The sequence below is a fragment of the Vicugna pacos genome, chromosome 30 (genome assembly GCF_048564905.1).
Source record: "Vicugna pacos chromosome 30, VicPac4, whole genome shotgun sequence".
NCBI lineage: Eukaryota > Metazoa > Chordata > Mammalia > Artiodactyla > Camelidae > Vicugna > Vicugna pacos.
Window position 1 is genome coordinate 1,164,257 of NC_133016.1, and position 15,693 is coordinate 1,179,949.

The window sequence follows — 15,693 nt, forward strand, 5'->3', positions numbered from 1 at the left end:
TGTAAGGGATCACGTTTACATCCGTGAATGAGGAAGCCAGGTTTTCTAAGCAATAGGAATATATTGAGCTCTAAGTGTTTTTGTCAACATTTTTAAAAGTTGCATTTTATCGAGGTAAGATTTGCATGCAGTCAAGGATACAAATTTTACCTGCATATATGCGGCAGAACCCACGTTTCGTGAAGAACTGGTAGGAGTTTGAAGGTGCACCCTAGGTGCAAGCTAACAAGTCACCCTGCTACCGCTTCGTGGACGCAGGCAGAAGACGGGAGACTCCTGGGTCAGAGATGAAGGACACGGGTCACTCACAGTAAGAGCGTTAGCCAGAGCGTCGGCAAGGTCATCCTTCTCGGAGCCCCGGTTCCCTCTGGGCAGAGGGGAAGGGGCAGACGATGCTGCACACACCATGGTCTGCACTGATGAATCGTGATCTTAGTGGGTCTGATTTCTACAACGAGCAGCCAGCATGCCTGCCTTTGCTTCAGGGGGAGAGACTACCTCTATTTTCCAAACTGTTCACCATACAAGTGTCATGAAAAGATGGTCTGGATCGCAGGTAAGGAACATGTAAGGAGACACGAGAAATCCACACAGCATTCTGTCCCCAAATTGCCTTGATCAGGCACGTCTTCCCTGCCCCAAAGCTTCATCAGGCTTTCTCGCAGTTGCCACCACCCGCAAGCGCCGCCTCTGCTGTGGCCCCTGTTTCCGTGGGTTTGTTGTGTCGGTCCCTGAAGACACCTCAGAGAACTTGTCCTTTCGTTTCTGGCTTCCGGTCCTCAGCGTAGCATCTCTTGCCGCAGTTCTGGGTTTATCGGTGTGCCACACTCCGTCGTCTGCGTCTGCCCGGCATCACCTCCCCCGCCCATTGCTGACGCACGTGCTGTCGCTGGTGGACTGTCTCCACTGTTGAGCAACTGTGAAGGAAGCTGCCAAGGGCGTGCTGGGGCCTGTGTCTGGTGGGGGTGCTGTTTACTTCTGCGGAGGCAGATCCGGCTGAGGAGCTGCTCCATCACGGAGCAGACACGGGTAGCTTCAGGAGCTGCGGCCGAGCGTGTCCCGAGTGGAGGTGCTGCTGCCAGTGCCACCAGCAGCACGTGACCCGGCCAGCCGTTCTGCTTTCCCACCAGCCTTTGGTGTCGTCGGCCGGTCTACCCTCAGCCGTCCTGGCGGTGGTGAGTGACAGCTCTCCGAGGACTTGGCTTCTCCGACGGGTAACCATGAGCTGCTTATCGACTGAGATGGCTCCTTTCGTAAACGGACTACTCAAGTCTCACTTTCCGGCAGTGCATTGTCTGTCCCTTTGTTTTTGGTTTGTAGGACCTCCTTATATATTACGAATACAAGCCCGCTGCCAGATAAGAGCGCTGTGCATAATTCTCATAGACTTTGGTTTGTCTTTTCATTCTCTGCATGGTGTCTTTTAATGAACAGAAGTTTTAAAGTCTAATCCAGTCCAGAGCATGGTGATTAAGCAAATTCCGCCTCTCTCAGGGTTGAGAAGGCACTCCCCCATTTTCTTCTGGAAGATACATCTTCTTCTAGAGGATATAACCCATATTTTAATGTATATTAAAAGTAACTAATGTTTATTGTCTATTTAAGTAAACTATGTGTAAATGTGAAGTTAGCCTCAAGATTTATTTTTTTCCATGTAGGTGGACATCAAACTGATCCAATGAGAAGACCACTCCTGTCTAGTGCTCTCCTCAAACACCTCTGTTATAAATCAGATCACTGTAAATGTGTGGACTGCTTTCCTGAATTTATATCCTGTAACCTTGGTCTATTTTTCTGTAATGTGCCAAAGCCACATGTATTAATTCCTGGAGTTTTACAGTAACATTGACATCTGACTTCACTGTCCTTACCCAATATAGTCTTTGCCAGCATAGGTCCTCCCATCTTACAGAATTCGGTATGTTTATAAATTTTATAATTAGCTTATCAATAGCCACAAAAATGCTAGAAGCTGAATGAGATTGCCTATAATCTATGGATCACTTTGGAGAGAACTGACATCTCTACCCTGCAGGGCTCCCAGTTCATGAACATGGTATGTACCTGCATTTGCTTAGTTGCTCGTTATTTTCTCAGCAATGTTCTGCAGTTTTTAATAAAGACCTTTTTTTAAACTTCTTTCATGGTATTATTTCTAGACATCTGACTTCTGTTTCTATTATTTTAAAAGTGTTATTTTAAAAATTTCTTGTTCCAACATTTTGGTTTCTAGTACATAGAAATACAAGTTATTCTTATGTATAAAACTAGCATGCAATAAACTTACTAACTTATTTATTGTAATAGTCTAGAGCCTTTTTCTGTAATTTAGATTTTATACAATTACAACTAAAAGAAGTTCTGCTCCTCTCTCTCCAATATTAGGCCTTCTGTCCCTTTTGCCCAACGACTTCAAGAGGCCGATCTGCACAAGAGTGCAGAGTTGATGGTGAGCATTCTTGTCTTGTTCCCAAACTCAAGGAAAATTTGTTAAACACCCTCCTGGCTCTAGGCAAACTTCATCAGATTAATTTCCTTCTATTTCCTAGTTTTCTGAGAGTTTAACATAGATGAATGTTGGATTTATAAAATATTTTTCTGGCTTTTCTGAGCTCATGTGTATTTTTCCTTTATTCTGTTACATGATGAATCGCATATATTAATTTTTCAACTTAAGCCAACTCTGTGTTCATGGATTACAATTCTTTGATCATGATGAATTTGCTTTTTACCTATTGCTGGATTAAACTTACTAATATTTTGTTTAGAATATTGGTTCTATGTTCACTGAGAGATTGACCTGTAATTTCTCTTTAACGTCTTTGAAAAGTTTTGGTTACAAATGTGTACTAGCTTCATAAAACACATTGAAATGTATTTCCTCTTTTTGTATACTCTAAAATGATTTGTGTGAGATGGGTATTATTTGTTCTGTAAATATTTGAAAGGACTTACAGTGAAGCTATCTGGACCTCCAGTTTCTGTGGGGAGGTTTTTGTTTATAGACTCATTTTCTTTGCTGTAGAACTATGAAGATCCCTATTTTTTCCTGTGTTGTTTTTGGTAAATTGGCTTGGTTAAATTTCCATTTCATTTACTGCTGAATGTATTGGCATAAAATTTATTAACTTCTTAAAATTTAAAATTTTAAAAATATTATTTTAAATATTGACCTGTAGTGTTAGTTCTTTTTCATTTCTGGTATTTGTCATTCATGCTTTTTCTTTCATCGTCCTTGAATAGTTTTGCTCTGTGTGTATTATTTTAATAGTATTTTCCGAGAAACAGGTCTGGTCTTTGAAGACTTCTGGCTTCTATATCTGCTTTCCACCACGCTGATGTTCTTCCTGTCTTCATGATTTCCTTCTCTTGACTTTTTCCTTTGAGGCGCTGCTCCCTCTCCTAGCTTCTGTAGTTGGGTTTAGATCACTCGTTTGAAATCTCTGATTTCTGATATTTAATACTCTTGGGCCAGTTCGCTTTCTGCAGGCTAGTTGCCTGGAGGAATGGAAAGGACGGAGCACAAGACTGAGACCCCAAAACCGGGACAGGGATGGTCCTCTCCCCAAAACTGTGGTGGAACTGGGTTAGTGAGGTGCGACCACTGCGGGAGACGGACATGATTTGCTGAACTGTGGAGGTCAGGTCTTGCCCATCGTGGGGCGATGGGAGCGCATGGCCGTGGTGGACCAGCAACCCTCCCTCTGCTGTGCCGAGGCTGGGAGGGCAGCCGTCAGTCTCCCTTTACCTGCAGCCTCCACCCCAGATTTCTGCGCAAAAACAGCAAAGCTCAAGGAGGGAGGAGTAGATTAAAATGGCATGGTGATTCTGCTACAGAAAAGGCATGAGTCTGATGGAATTACTGAGGGAATTAAGTATGAAAGGCTTGCAGCACTGCTCCAGGGCCTCTCCCCGGGGGGCTGGGGATGATCAGGGACACAGCTGCTGCTCTCACGGCGTCAGGCGCCCGGTGACGACCGGCTCGAGCAGTTCAGTCTCCCTTCCCCGGGGGGCCGCTGGGGCCCCCGCCACCGCGCGGCCACGCGCGCACTTCGCTGCGCGCTCCGCCCTGGGGCTGAAGGGCTGCGTGGCGCTCACAGACCTCTGAAGTCATTTCAACAACAGCCAGGGCTTCAAACCCGATTTGGAATCCAGTCCCACGCGGTGTTACCGACGCAAACAGCGCAGGCGCGGTGAGCGAGCAGCGGGGGGCGCGTGCCCGCCGCGCAGGCGCGCTCCCGGCCGCGGGGGCTCGAGGGCGTGGCTGCCGAGCGCGCTCCTGGGCGGCGGTGACGGCGGCTCCCCTCCAGGCGCACAGCTTGGGGACCTCCAGTCCCCACCTGCGCGGGCGTTTGGGGCGGCCCCCGACTGCCCTCCCCGGAAACCTTGCGCTCTCTGTGCTGAAATGGAGTAGAACCTTTTCTGTAAATATCGTTGGTGAAAAAACCAATATTCTGGTGGATTTCCTGAAGGACGTTCAGTGTTTCTCTTAAAATATAACCCGGAACGACCGCCAGTCGCCTCCCTGGGCTGCGCCACCGTGGCGCCTCACGACGCGCCGCCCTTTCCGCAGCCCCGCTCGTTCTGCTGCGGTTGGCGCGGTGACCCCCTCACCGGGGGACGCTCAGCGAGGCCGCTGCGACGGGCACCCGGCGCCCTCCCCGCAGGGCCGGCCCCCCGCCGGCGCCGGGCCCAGGCGGCGTGCTTCCTCTGAGGGGCGCACGTGTCCGCGTCGTGGAGGCGCCCGGAGTCCTCCGATGGACTGTGCTTTGTCCCTTACTTTGGACGCTAGGAACGCCAACGTCGGGTCTCACCCCGGACACGCGGTCCGGGCCTTGGGGTGTTGAACCGGGCACCAGCCCTTCCTGTATCTTCCTCCGGCTTCCTCCCGCTTCCTCCTCAGCCTCTCACGCACCTTTGCATTCCTGTAATCGCCACCTGCTTGCGTCACTGCCGGCACTCGCTTGATGGACCAGGAAAGCTCGCAGGAGAAACGGACGCCTACACGTGTCGCTAGCTGTGCCCAGGCACCTGCTCTCGGCGGGGACTGTTCTGGACGCTGTATCTCCACTTAAACGCCCGAGCTTTGAAAGCAGCGTCGTCAAGAATGACCGAGTCATCTTTTTACAGCACGGAGAGGGCGTTAGCACCGCCTCTGGCTAAGAGGTCCTCACGCCCTCCGTGTTCAACAGGAAAGACTCAGCTACTGGGATCAGAAAGGGATGAAGGGGAAAAAGCAGCGTGAAGTAGAACTGAGCCTCCGGGTAACACCCGGAACGGTTTTATCAAAATAGAAAAGAAATTGGATGCAAGCTCTTTGCATGGGAACACCCGTGGGGATGCTGGTGCCCCTCCTGAGAGGGCAGCGGAGTGGCAGTGGGCTTGTTTGCCAGTTCAACTCTCAGCGCTTACCGTGGAGAAGGCCCAGGTCGCCAGCAGTGGAGCAGGGGCCGCAGAACGAAAGGGAGACGAGGAGCCAGCAGGTCCCGTTTTGTTCAGGAAACCAGGAGAGAAAGCACTACTCCTTTTTAAGACGTTGTTTCTTACAGTTTTAAAAGGGGCCTATTCTACGTCTCTGAGTCTGTCTCTGTTTTGTATTTATGTTCTTTTTTTGTTTTTTTTAGATTCCACATATGAGCCGAAGGGGGTGGGAAGGGACAGACGGGGAGTTCGAAATTTGTAGATGCTGACAGGCATATGCAGAATAGATAAACAAGATTATACCGTACAGCACAGGGAAATACGTACAAGATCTTGTGGTAGCTCACAGCGAAAAGAATGTGACAATGAATACATATGTACGTTCATGTAGAACTGAAAAACTGTGCTCTTCACTGGAAATTGACCCAACATTGTAAACTGACTCTAACTCAATAAAAAATGTTAAAAAAGGGGGCTTTATTATTTAGATTATTATTCGTTTAACTGATTATTTAAATTTTATATTCTAAAAATGAATTTGAGTTCTACTGTACTACGTGAAAGCATGGCAGTATTTATGAAACGATCGTTGTCATGTACTATAGAGACAGAGTAAGGTATAAAAGCAGAATCGCATGTGCAAACACCCATAGGCCATGTGCTCTGAAAATTGTTGGGAAATCACAGGTATCAGATACCAGCTTTAAGCTGCAAAAGAAAAGACGGTCGTTAACATGAACTGTATTGTAATTATGCAGAGCTGGATGTTGAGGGATTTTTTTAAGCATGTGAAGCTATCACACAATCCTGTTACTTGTTGTTCCGAAGCACATGACAGCGTCACCAGCACCACGTAGCTGGCCTGTGGCGCTAACCACTAAGCTGGCCTCTCTCCCATTTGCTCAGGGCACCTGAGGCCAGCCTGCCTTCCCTTCCGGGAACCATCGCCTGCATCTCTGCTTACAGCACAGTGGGCGTGTCTGGCGTCCCTGGGGCGATTCAGTGTGTTTACCCCAATTTTGACTGTACCTGTTAACCCACTTTAATGATGAAATTTATATTAACATAATGTAAGTCAGCTTTTAAAATACGAGTGAGAAAATGTTTTCAATGTCTATGAAAACGTAGTAAAATGTTCTATAAATACTGAATAACTAGGCATTTAATTGGTGTGTTAAAAAAGTATCAGTGGGTGCCAAAAATTGTAAAAGATTTAGGCATTTCTGTCAAGATACAGAAGAATCTTGCTCTTTGACTGCCTTGTCAGCATCTTTAAATTTTAACTCCACCATCAGCAAGCTCAGTGTGTGAGTTTTAGACGATGCACTGTGTAGTTATTTATGCAAATAAACTTACGTAGTCTCAAGGCACTGCTCTCATGCTTAAAAGTGGAAAAAAAAAATCACCTCTCGGCCAGCCACGGTAAGAGTCACAAAATAATGTACATACACATGTTTTAAATCAAGTCAAGTTTTAATTGTGTATTTTTAATTTCCCACTTTAGCCATTTTATTGTTACCTACACACGTCACAATTTTGCAAGATAAAGGACTTGCCAATATATACATTTTCATTTATCCTTTAAAACCTAAGAACGTCTTCTCTGATTCAAAATGTAATTTTTTAGAAGTTTGTCACCCAGACAACGATAGCCAGGTACACGTCTTGTTCAAGTCTAGAAACTGTCCTTGAGTAAAATGATGCCACTGAAGTGTTCTATGGGCTCAGTCAGTTGACTGTTTATGTAATTTAGCTCAAAAACAGTGGGAGCAATCTAATAATTGTGGAAGTGTTAAAAATTTCAGGAACCCACCCAAGAGTTGGTTTTCACGACAGTGGAGATATGAAATGGTGCAGCTGCTCTAGCTGACAGTTGGGCAGTTTCTTTAAGGACTGAGCACGCAGCCGTCCCACGAGCCAGCGCTGAGCTCCTGGGCATTTCCCAGAGAAATGGAAACGCGATCCCACAGAAACCTGCACAGAAGCCTTCAGAGCAGGCTTGCCCATCACAGCCCAGGCCAGAGCGCCCTGGACGCCCTTCTGCAGATGAGTGTTCCACGCCATGGCCCAGCCACGCTGTGGAGCTCCACTCAGCAGCACGAAGGGGAGGAATGTCTTGTTCTGAGCCACCATTTTTGGTCACTTGTCACAGCAGCCTTGGAAATTTCTTCAGAAACAAATGGCTTTTAGAATTTCAACTTTGAATTCCTTCTTCCTTTTCTTTTTGTTTTTGACTTTGACTTAGTGACTGAGGTGCTATGTCAGAGACACTGTCACTTTAGACATGGGACATTGTCCCTGGTTCCCCAACACCCACCACATGGCATCTAAAATTGGTCGTCAGCGTCTGCCTGGGAGGCTGTTTGCTGAACTGGGCACATCGGGGTAATTAAGGAAGTGGGTCACATTTGTGCCATTTCAGGTGGGACAGCAGGAGCCCGAAACGATGGGAGGTTTTTGGAAAATAACTTAAATATATGTACAATTGAAAAATGCAGATGCTTTCCTAGCCACTTTGTGGTTGGGCGTGTGCAGCGGGCGGTCTCTGATGGACAGGCTCTCGCTCCAGGTCCTGGACTCTGGATCTCACACTCACCTGCGCAGTGACAGGGCTGCAGTCATGCTCAGACGCTCTTCTCAGAGCAGAGCCCCGGGGCACCTCCCGTCTCTCTGCCTGGGTGTCGGCAGCAAGAAGGATGGAGCAGGACGAACAGAAGACAGGGCTGCAGAGGGCTGGCCGAGAAGCGTGTGAGCCAGTGGACTGGGCGTCAGAGAAGCGGACTGCATCCAGCTTTGGCGCGTGTTTCACACTCCTCGACGCTCACGGCCAGGGGCGGCAGGTCATGGAAGTCCTTCTCTCACAAACCCTCTGCTCAGAAATTCTGTCCCGGATCTGGGTGCTGTTTTATAATTTCCACCAAATATTCAGTAAACACCTCCCTCTTTTCCTGCACTCACTGAGGCTGCAGCTAATTGTGCTGTTAGTATTAAGCTCCTCCGGGAGAACGTCTGGCCAGATGAGAGCTCCTGCAGCCCCTGCGGGCAGATAGTGGGCCCAGCCCAGCTCTACCCCATGATGCCAACCCCCTGTGGTACTTGGTCACCGTGCCTCCGTCACCCCAGTGTCATGCACGGGCTCCGGGAAACTGACTGATGCAGAGAACGGCCGCCAGGGGATGGGACATGTTGTCCCGGTGTCAATTGCTTGGATTGGGATTTAGTGAAATTCTCTAAAATCTAAAATATTCAACTCAGCTTTCTGAAATGGACTCGCTTTTTTTTTGTCTTCTTTTATTGCAGTCACACTGGAAAAAGTACTTTACAATGGATTTTTAAAACTCCCCAATTATGTATTTACCCAATAGTCCTTAATTATAGGCTATCATGTAATTACATAATTATGGACTTTTAGAAATGCATATTACTTCCTCCGCAGTCCGTAAGGGGCTGTTATGGACCCCTGTGCACTTGTACAATTAGGGATGTTATGAAGTGTGTGCTCTTTACCATCCTAGTGTGTCACGTCGAGATCCACTCAAAGAATATTCTGGAATTGTCATGCTGCTGAGGAGCGGTCTGGGGCTGCGGTGAGAATGCCCAGCTGCAGCCAGGTGCCAGCTACGGACTCAGGGGAGCAGGGCCACGCAGTGCGTGCCGGGGGCGGTGCGCTTGCCCGCACCTCTCGCAGCATTTTGGACTATAAACATCTTTTACTCCAAACTCATTGCTTTCAGGTGTCCGAGTGAAAACTTCCATTTTTCAAAGAGAACAAGGCGTGACGATCAAATGCCAGTGTCACAGGCCACTGTCCTCAGGAAAGGAACTGACAAAGTCACTGCAAAGGGGACCTCAGCGTGACCCTCTCTCAACATTTTGCTGAACTTAGGAGCCTTGTGGGGTAAACACTTTCTGTGACTGGAAATTATTTTAAAGAACATTTTTTATTGTTCATTCATTCATTCATTCATTTTTATTGAAGTCTGGTCGGTCTACAGCGCTGTGCTAGCTGCTGGTGGGCAGCACGGTGATGCGGTCGCACGCATGCAGTCCTTTTCAGATTCTCTTTCATTACAGGGTATTACAACACCTGAACATGCTCCCCGTGCTCCACAGCAGAATGAAGAACATCTCCAATGCCGGAATGCTGCCTGTTACACACAAAGACGATGTGGTCCAAGGTCAGTAAAGTGCACATTTTATGTTATTTTTGCGAAAAGGTGATGATCTTGCAGAGAGCAGTCCAAGAGGGAGGAGGAGCGTATCCAGTCAATCCTTTGGTTTGACCGAAGTCCAGGTAGATTGGACCACGTGTCCTGTTGTCCTCTGTGCTGGAGGGTCAGTAGGGATGACTGCCCGGCCTCTGGAAGTCCAGTCCAGACCTCCTTCCTCTTCGTCAGTTCTGGCCGCCATGGCTGGGGCGGTGTGTCCTCTTCCGTCTGGTGGAAAGCCCAGAGGGACACACCGGAGGCAAGAATGAGAATTAAATGAACACCCTAGACCTTGCTGGGCTGCTGTTTCCCAAACACTTACAGATCTGCTATTTCAGTGACGGGGGGTGGAGGGAGGGAGCCAGAGACGGTCACCCAGACAGAAAAGAGAGCCTGCAGCCCCCCTTCAGTCTGTTCCATCCTCAGATCACAGAGTAAAAGCATCTGGCCCCACGTTACCACACTGTACTGTGCAGTTTCTAACACTGGCTCCCATAAGAAGGGTTTCCTTATTGTCTTTTCATTTGCTTCATGCTAAGGATGCCCCCACGACCCCCTTCCCATGCCATTAGAGGGATTTTTGATTCTGAAATGACACATGGAAGACAACAGCGAACATACGCCCTCGCGGTGAGCTGCTGGAGAGCAGTTTGTGGGGAGAACGTGACCCTCATGCGAAGAAACTTCTTAACTGTGTGCTCGGCAGAACTCTTGATGCTAAGAAAGGCACAATAAAAGCAGATCACAGGAATACCCTTATTTTTTCAAACCGAGGATGGAAGAACACTAAAAAATGTCATTGCAGTAATTCACCATGATCGGCTGGACCCTTCCTGGCTTACAGATGAGGAACGAAAATCGGAACAGAATGGAAAGCACCCAGCAGCCCCTTTGTGCGGAAGAGGGAGGGGGCGCTGAACCTTTCAAGTGCTCATGTACAAAATAGTTCAACCTCAGGTTGGAAGTACTTGCAGGCAGCAGCAGGGAAAATCAGAAACCAAAACCAAAGCCAGGATTAATTAGGTCTGGGTGCACCTCGGGACTTCAGAGGACGCATCTTCACTAGTCACCACATTGGGTAAGTAAATAGATGTGATTACAGGAGCAAGGTTTAGGGTTTTCAATTAACATAAATTCACAGCAGCTTGTCAGCAGCCGCATTTTAGTAAAGGCATCGGACCGCGCGTATGATTTCAAATAGATCCTCACGGAAGTGGACACCACAGCCCACACACACGTTTCTGCTCTGTTTTTCACAGCATCCAGAAGTTGACACCTTTGCAGCACAAATGACGTCACTTTCAGCAACTGTGCCAGGAGGCAGCGGGCGTTTTGAGTCTTTGTTATGTGTGTGCGTGAATAAAGTTATGTTGGCGAGAAGTGCTATTGTGAGGTGTAAATGTGGTTGCTCTGTGGTCCATATTTCATACAAATCTCTGCAGAGACCAAAGTCAGATGACAGTCTGCATAAATCTTCCTTCTCAAGCAGACTTACCTGTGATGTTCTGCATAAAACCTCTTTCTAAGGGATTCCTTGACCCTGGGTAGTTTGTTCATCGAATTGACCACGTACTGAAAAGTGCAATCAAAGGACTGGGGAAAAGAAACACCCTGTTTTACACTCTCTGTAGCACACATTATTAATAATATCATCATCGTTACCCCGTCTATCCCACTAAGGGCAAAACATAAAATTTCTTCAAACTGCACAGTTCTCAGCAATGATGTCACAATAGACTGAATGTGCCCCCCCCCAAGCCCCTGTGTTGGGTCCTAGCCCCACGGTGATTAGGAGGTGGGGCCTCTGAGTGATGAGGTCATGAGGGTGGGGCCCTTATGAATATGATTAGTGGCCTCTTAGAGGCTGTGGGGAGCTGGGCCCTTCTCTGCCAGCGGAGGACACAGCAGGGAGACCCTGTCTATGAACCAGGAGCAGGCGGTCCCCGGACACCACTCTGCCAGCACCGGGGTCTTGCATTCCCAGACTCCAGATGGCGAGAAGGAAATGTCTGCTGTTTGAGCCCCTTGCCCACCATCAGTGGGGTTTTTAGCTATAGCAGCTTGAGTGGACTAACCCACAGACCTGACTGGCTGTTCAGAATTCATGGATGATGCTGGCTGATTCCCCAGCTCATGCTGAATATGAACATAGTGGTGGGGCTTCCTAAAAATAGCTTCAATCAATCCTCAGCTGCATGTTGGTAGTGTTTCCTTGCAACATAGTCCATCAGTGTTCAATAGTGTGGTTCCATAAAATGGGTGGGTTTTGAGGATGCTCTAAGGACCTGCAGATCCCCGAGGCTGGCAGTGTGAACATAACATTTACAGCATGTCAGCAGACTGAGTCTAAAAATACATGGACAATTCAGCAGACTCATCATTTGAATATGAGCTTATGAGAAGAGATTCAAAGGGCGATTTTGAACTGCCCAGTTAATAGGGAAAAGTCCAGCTGCCTGTCGAAGGGGGATAGCGGGTCCAATGGTCACCACACAAAAGAATCTGCAGCTTAAACCCACCCAGGCCCCAAATTAAAGCACACATTCGCCTGCTTGGGAAGGCGGGACAAGCACCCATGGTCGCTGGGACTAATATTCTTAATAAAGCATCCTTTTTAGCAAAACTGAAAATCAATGATAGAAGAAGTTTCCAGATTGACACGAGCCTTTCGAGAAGCTGGAAATAGATCTTCCTGTCAAAGGCTAACAGGCTGTCCTCTGTCTGGATCACACAGGGGGCAAAATTATCCGATTTTCATTTCCTCAATTTCACTCCACAGTGGTGAAACGTGTGAGTATTGATTCACCCGCTGAAACAAAAACCAGACAAGCTCTTCACCCCAGCAGGGTCAGATGGGTTTGTGGGTGTCTAATTATACCTAGAGAGAGCGTATAAATCTTCCCTGGTCATTATGGGAGGCTTCGTGTCCAAAGGCATCATTCGAATCCTCTTAACCCACTGCGCTGCCCGCTCTGTTTTATGGGAGGTCATGGATCCTAGAGTTAATATTATCATGCTTCACAGACTTCCAAATTTGTATCGGAAATAAGATTTGCTGCATGAGGAAGCCGGTATGCTTCTCTGTTTGCACAAGCAAATCTATAAATATGCACCATGGCTGTCTCTCCACGCGCGCACGCACCGCGTGCAGATAACCGGGAAGTGCATGCACACCTGCGTGTGCGTTCATTCAGATTTCTGCTTCTCACCCTCAGCCCCCAGTACAGAGCTGATTTCCAGGTTATCATTTCACTCCAACCCAGAAAATATTTATGTTCCAGGGAGCACTTTTAATTTTTTGAAATTGTATCATTAAATTACGCATGTTTAATAGTCCACCAGAAAAACGGTAGATGGTATGAAAAGAAACTATTTCATTCTCTGTAAATAATCGAGGTGAGCATTGCAGTTGCTGTGGACATGTCAATACGGTATTTGCTGAAGGCTGTGTTTTTTTCATTTTTCAATTACCAAGCCACATGTAGGTGACTTACATTAAATGTTATATTGCTTTCATATTTTAGAGACAGGAATAAAATACTGTATTTCTTTTACAGAGATGAAAGCAAGAAACAGCACCAACAGAAGCAACTGTGGTCAACTTATCTCAAAATTACCTGGCTTTTGAACAGGCCCAGGAAAGTGATTGCAGCCCCTCTTGATCTAAGGGATCAGCGGGTCTGACCCCCACACTGTGACATGTTAAAGGTGACCCCGGCATCCTTATTGTTGACATTTTTCTGTCTCGTTGGCACACCCGTGAAGATGGGCTTGTGGACCGGGGCCCTTTTGCAACCTGCTTTGTTTGCTCATGCACATTTTTCCCAGTCAGCGAATGTGGATTTACATCCTTCTTGTTAATAGCTGAATAGTATGTGTGTTCTCTAATTTATTTAACAGATTTCCTTTGATGAACATTTAGGTCGATTCCAATTTCCTCCAATATAAATAATGTTGTAACGAACATTACTGTGCATATATCTTTTTTTTGACTTATCTGCTTCCTTCCACAAAGTGTACCAGAATCAGACCTGATGTTAACAGTAGGCTTATTTTAAGTCTTGGTCGTTTTGATACATTTTGTCAAATATCCCCGAACCTCTCAGTGTTGATTCCCGTCTGACCCCCGTGGAAAGGGGGGCCTGTGTTTTCCTCCAGGATTACAGGGGACAAAGGAAGCCCCCGGGGTTTTTTATTTGTGGTTAGTTGATCACTGATGAAGTAGAACATCTTTTCATGTTTCATTGGCCGTTCATCTTTCGTCTTTTGTGAATCCCCTGTCAATTTGCACTTCACACACTTTGCGTTTGGGAGTTAGGCTCTGTTTACTAGCATTTAAGCCGTCGTGTGTGCCCCATGCGGTTACGCTGAGGTCTCAGCAGGCTCCAGGTGAGCTTCGGTGAGGGAGGAGGGGCAGAGTCCAGCTCTGGCGTTTGCAGCCTCACGCGGTAGCAGGCCCTTCTGTCCCGGGGGTTCGAGGCGCGTCTGTTTCCCCCGATGGCTCTCTGTGCTGAGCCCACGGCTGGGCGGGCTGACGTCTGCGCATGGCCAAGCGATTCGCATCGTGCGAACTTTGTAACAGGTGACCGTGACCGCGGGTGCAGGGCCCTGTCGCCGCTCCCCGCGTCCTCTTCCGAGACGGACGGCAGACCGGAGGCCGAGCGCCACGCTGCCGCCGGGGCCCGGCCCCTGAGCTGGACGTGCCCGCGGAGGCCGCCCGGCCGGGGCGGAGCGCAGGCGTCCCGGGGCTGGTGGCGAGGGCTTCCCCGAGGCACCCAAGGGCCCTGCTCCTTCCAGAGACATTTCGGAAGCAGTTTCGCAGAATTTCTGAACTAACTCCTCGCGAAGGGGCTGGGGTGTCATCAGCACCGACACTAGGCCCTTTTGACGCGGAGCTTTGCCAGCTGGAAAGAAACTCCTGCGCTTGGTCGTGGTTCCTTTTACACACTTTGACACCGCCTCGTAGCCTCCCCGCGTGCCGGTTGCTTGCAGTGGTTTTGCTGTGCTTTCTCTTTCTCTGCAACACTGTGTACGCAACATGCAGCTAGGTTACCTTTGTTAGGGTTTCGTCTGTTTATAGACACAGATACATACACCGTTTATTTTGAAGCCGTCTACGGCGCTAGCAAACTCATAAGGATATAGATACGCATGTGCATGTGTGCATGTATTTATAGAGAGTCTTTGACTCTCAATTGGTAATAAAATTTTCTCTCATGTGTCTTTCCTCCGGGAGGAGGAGAAGAACCGTGGAGGAAGGAAAGGCTCCCGCTCGGCCTGCAGCGGGACGGGCCCGCTGGGCGCGCCCTCCGGGCCGCGGACTCCGCCCCCGCTTGCCGGCGCCTCCGCGGCTTCTGCCCGCCGCCTCCGCCGTCCACACGCGCCGCGCTGCGGCGGGGAGCTGGGGGGCCCAGCGGCCCCCGCACGGCCCCTGCAGCCTTCTCACCTCGCGGTCGGGGAGGAACCGAGGGGCCGGGATGACGCCTGTGCATAAGCCAATTACGTCCTGTTTTTGCCCAGAAAAAAGAGGTGTCTCCAGGATGGGGTCTTCCTCCAGCTCAGAGTGGAGACTTTCTCGTAGGCACTGACATTTTAGCTCTTTGGTTCATTTTGGTCATATTTGTGGTACAGTCATTTACGTAAATGTGCATTGCACTGCTGTGTTTTGGTTAATTAAAGTGTATAAATTCTTCCTGGTGCTGGAACAAAAAAGATTTTAAAAACTACAAGGAAAGTCACGTGTGACCAAAGACGCGGCCTACGGACCCGGAGCGGCGGCGCTGAGGCCCAGCTCGCCTCCCGGAAGACGCAGGGCGTCAGAGCTGGCGTGTGACCACGAAGCTCCACTTTCCTTTCTGATGAAACTTCGGTTTTGCCACATACCTCTCAAGTTTGTCGTAAGGCTTCAGGAAGTCACGTGCGCGCAGGCTGTGGCTGAGTCAAGTCGCAGGGAGCTCTCTGCTATTACAGTAAAATACGACAGAGTTTGAGGCCTCGGGGAGATCAGTCTCCTGCTCTTGGATGAATGAACCGTGTGATGTTCCACCTACAGGCGGGGGTTTTA

The 15,693-nt window shown here is 48.5% G+C and overlaps 1 long non-coding RNA gene across 1 annotated transcript; it reads left to right on the forward strand.

Annotated features, from left to right (window-relative positions):
- Nucleotides 1-9,501: 9,501 nt before the first annotated feature.
- Nucleotides 9,502-13,593, forward strand: LOC140690413 (uncharacterized). Its single transcript, XR_012065683.1, has 2 exons — nucleotides 9,502-9,599; nucleotides 13,187-13,593. It is a non-coding gene; the product is annotated as an uncharacterized lncRNA (long non-coding RNA).
- The last annotated feature ends 2,100 nt before the right edge of the window (nucleotides 13,594-15,693 follow it).